Source organism: Embiotoca jacksoni, unplaced genomic scaffold, assembly GCF_022577435.1.
Source record: "Embiotoca jacksoni isolate LCO1_2020_lvr unplaced genomic scaffold, fEmbJac1.0.p SCAF_84, whole genome shotgun sequence".
Lineage (NCBI taxonomy): Eukaryota > Metazoa > Chordata > Actinopteri > Embiotocidae > Embiotoca > Embiotoca jacksoni.
The window spans coordinates 881163-885974 of record NW_027185441.1 but is presented as its reverse complement, the minus strand read 5'-3'; the positions used below and the strand labels follow the sequence as shown (position 1 = coordinate 885974).

Sequence of the window (4812 nt, the reverse complement as noted above, 5' to 3'; positions counted from 1 at the left end):
GTATTAATGATCACAGTATTAATGATCATAGTATCATTGATCACAGTATTAATGATCATAGTATCATTGATCATAGTATTAATGATCACAGTATTAATGATCACAGTATTAATGATCACAGTATTAATGATCATAGTATCATTGATCGTAGTATCATTGATCACAGTATTAATGATCACAGTATTAATGATCATAGTATTAATGACCACAGTATTAATGATCACAGTATTAATGATCATAGTATTAATGATCACAGTATTAATGATCACAGTATTAATGATCACAGTATTAATGATCATAGTATTAATGATCACAGTATTAATGATCATAGTATTAATGATCACAGTATTAATGATCATAGTATTAACTATCACAGTATTAATGATCATAGTATTAATGATCACAGTACTAATGATCATAGTATTAATGATCATAGTATCATTGATCACAGTATTAATGATCACAGTATTAATGATCATAGTATTAACTATCACAGTATTAATGATCATAGTATTAATGATCATAGTATTAATGATCACAGTACTAATGATCATAGTATTAATGATCACAGTATTAATGATCACAGTATTAATGATCATAGTATTAATGATCATAGTATCATTGATCACAGTATTAATGATCACAGTATTAATGATCATAGTATTAATGATCACAGTATTAATGATCATAGTATTAATGATCACAGTATTAATGATCATAGTATTAACTATCACAGTATTAATGATCATAGTATTAATGATCACAGTACTAATGATCATAGTATTAATGATCATAGTATCATTGATCACAGTATTAATGATCACAGTATTAATGATCATAGTATTAACTATCACAGTATTAATGATCGTAGTATTAACTATCACAGTATTAATGATCACAGTATTAATGATCACAGTACTAATGATCATAGTATTAATGATCACAGTATTAATGATCATAGTATTAATGATCACAGTATTAATGATCATAGTATTAATGATCACAGTATTAATGATCACAGTATTAATGATCACAGTATTAATGATCACAGTATTAATGATCACAGTATTAATGATCACAGTATTAATGATCGTAGTATTAACTATCACAGTATTAATGATCATAGTATTAATGATCACAGTATTAATGATCGTAGTATTAACTATCACAGTATTAATGATCATAGTATTAATGATCACAGTATTAATGATCGTAGTATTAACTATCACAGTATTAATGATCATAGTATTAATGATCACAGTACTAATGATCATAGTATTAATGATCACAGTATTAATGATCATAGTATTAATGATCACAGTATTAATGATCATAGTATTAATGATCACAGTATTAATGATCACAGTATTAATGATCACAGTATTAATGATCACAGTATTAATGATCATAGTATTAACTATCACAGTATTAATGATCACAGTATTAATGATCGTAGTATTAACTATCACAGTATTAATGATCATAGTATTAATGATCACAGTATTAATGATCGTAGTATTAACTATCACAGTATTAATGATCATAGTATTAATGATCACAGTACTAATGATCATAGTATTAACTATCATAGTATTAATGATCACAGTATTAATGATCATAGTATTAATGATCACAGTATTAATGATCACAGTATTAATGATCATAGTATCATTGATCACAGTATTAATGATCACAGTATTAATGATCACAGTATTAATGATCGTAGTATTAACTATCACAGTATTAATGATCATAGTATTAATGATCACAGTATTAATGATCGTAGTATTAACTATCACAGTATTAATGATCATAGTATTAATGATCACAGTACTAATGATCATAGTATTAACTATCATAGTATTAATGATCACAGTATTAATGATCATAGTATTAATGATCACAGTATTAATGATCACAGTATTAATGATCACAGTATTAATGATCACAGTATCATTGATCACAGCTGATCGACTGATCAGCAGCAGGTGGACCAACATGTGAACATGAACATGTGAACATGTGAACATGAACATGTGAACATGTGAACATGAACATGTGAACATGTGAACATGAACATGTGAACATGAACACGTGAACTCGTCAGAGACAGTAAATCTCCTCCAGTCTGAGAAACAGAACAAAACAAATCCGTTAAACTCCTGAAACTCCAGCAGATACGAACCGAGCAGCGAGCACCGGGACTTCCGCGGAGGATTTGTGGTCTTCAGCCTCTTCATCCGCTCATCGCGGCGGCGGCTCCTCTGAGCGGAGCGGGGCTCTCCTGTACCGGGGGACGGCGGTCCGCTGGGCGGATAGCGGTTCAGGGAGGAGCGGGGCCTGAGGCGGCTGCCTGGGCCGGCCAGGAAGCGGCGGCTGAGTTGGAAGATATGACGCGTTACGCCGGGCTTGACGCACTCCTGCGTCAGCGCGTACAGCCGGAAGTGGGCGTGGATGGTCACGGTGGTCACTGTGCTGGTGCTCGATTGGATCATCCAGAAGGAAGCACGCGCTGACCTCTACGGTGCTGTGATTGGCTGTTTGACTGTCAATCAACTGGAGTTTTAACCCGTCCACTCCGGAACAACCAATCACAGAGTGTCCCTCCCGCTGATACAATCTGGCGCCAGACCTGCCCTGAGTTATTAGTTAGTTAGTTTGTTTTGATTGCAAAACACAATAACGTGATTATATAATTTGTCTAAATACACCATAAGACAATTAGATGAATTATAAATAAAGATATAATATCAATTACATAATAATAATAAATTAAAAAAAACATATTTTTGGATATGATTTATGGAAAGGGCTGTCAACCATCCAAATTATTTTATAATAATATTAATGCAAAATAAATCGTATCAATTAAAATGTCTTAATAATTAATAATATAATGTAAAATTATAAAATTGTTCAATGTTATTATCAGTGAAACCAAACAACATAATTTTTCAAAATAAAGTAAAATTATGGTCGAATTAATATAATTCGGCAGTAAAGTGGGAAATTTCCTTTAGAGTTTTGTAAAACAGGTGAAACCAGAAGAAATGCAGCGTTTCCATGTATTCCAATTTACACATCCTTATGTATTAACCCCAGCAGTCCACTAGAGGGCAGTGTGGCGGCTTAGTTTCTCAGAGGCTTCAAAAATCACGTGCTTTAGGAAAACAGACCAGCACCAAATCATTACTGCAAAAATCCAAATGGACTTTTTTGCACCGAATTGAACCCTGACCAGACACGCTGTCCTCTAGTGGACCGCCGGGTGTATTACACTTTCTGCTGTGATTTGCATTAACATGACGTCCCGTAGGTCTCGATTAGTTGCAGAAAACCTGTGAAGAATTTTCAAGAATATTTCTCCGACTTTGTTCGTCTAAAAAAAAAAAGTTTCAGTCATGAAAAGCAGCCGGCTTTCTATTAACTCCTGAAATCAGAAACTGCTGCAAACTACTTCCTGCTGGAAATCCAACGTCTCAAACTGTTTGCTCTTGTGTTTGGAACTTTTCCGAACTGTTATTGGCCTGAAACATCTGCAGCGTTTGGACAGTGACGCTCTCCAACCTGCAAACACTTCGACAAGGTTACGTGAACAGCAGCCAACAACTCCACTGATCCTGAGCGATCGGTTTGCAGGCGTTGATCATTTATCGGTGACAGGAAGTGTTCAGTACCTTCATTCTGTTTAACTCGTTTAAACGAGCCTCACCTTTGAAATTTTCCATTAACCACGAACAAATAAAAAAAACCTGTTACAAAGCATTATAATCAGAATTAGGAGGAGGTACCGAGGTGTTCTGATGACATCACGTTTCAAGAGGGGCGGAGCTTCACCGCGGGAGACAGAAGAAGGCGTCAGGTCAGGAGACACCAGGTGGGTTTTCTTTGTGTCACCGTGAATTGGTTCCCCAGAGTCAGACTGTCAGAGGGTTGTTAGCGTTGTCTTATTCTCCGCCGGCCTCTTCCTGTCCATCTCAACCCCACCAGATCCTCCTTACCACGTTAATCAATCATTTCTGTTTCCTAAGCAGTGGGAACGTCTTCTTCTCATGCAGTGAATCATAAACCGGCTCTTCAGGACTTCATACCTGTGAAGCACATCATGGTTAATATTTCACCTATGAATATTTCACCTTCCACTGGAAGGATTGAAGGTTGTTTAAGGCTGTTTAAGGTTGTTTAAGGTTATTTAAGGTTGTTTAAGGTTGTTTAAGGTTGTTTAAGGTTGTTTAAGGTTATTTAAGGTTGTTTAAGGTTGTTTAAGGTTATTTAAGGTTGTTTAAGGTTGTTTAAGGTTGTTTAAGGTTATTTAAGGTTGTTTAAGGTTGTTTAAGGTTGTTTAAGGTTGTTTAAGGTTATTTAAGGTTGTTTAAGGTTGTTTAAGGTTGTTTAAGGTTGTTTAAGGTTATTTAAGGTTGTTTAAGGTTGTTTAAGGTTGTTTAAGGTTATTTAAGGTTGTTTAAGGTTGTTTAAGGTTGTTTAAGGTTGTTTAAGGTTGTTTAAGGTTGTTTAAGGTTATTTAAGGTTGTTTAAGGTTGTTTAAGGTTGTTTAAGGTTATTTAAGGTTATTTAAGGTTGTTTAAGGTTGTTTAAGGTTGTTTAAGGTTGTTTAAGGTTATTGAAGGTTGTTTAAGGTTGTTTAAGGTTGTTTAAGGTTGTTTAAGGTTGTTTAAGGTTATTTAAGGTTGTTTAAGGTTGTTTAAGGTTGTTTAAGGTTGTTTAAGGTTATTTAAGGTTGTTTAAGGTTGTTTAAGGTTGAAGGTTGCCGGGTGTCACCAGACCTTTAACCTGACAGGTCGATACACACCT

At 34.4% G+C, this 4812-nt stretch overlaps 1 protein-coding gene across 1 annotated transcript in view; it reads right to left on the bottom strand.

The window, feature by feature from the left end:
- Nucleotides 1-2401, bottom strand: part of kiaa0895l — an 11062-nt gene extending 8661 nt beyond the window's left edge. Inside the window, 1 exon segment of the mRNA XM_069139629.1 lies at nucleotides 2186-2401. The gene's annotated coding sequence lies outside the window, so the exon portion shown is untranslated.
- Nucleotides 2402-4812: the final 2411 nt, after the last annotated feature.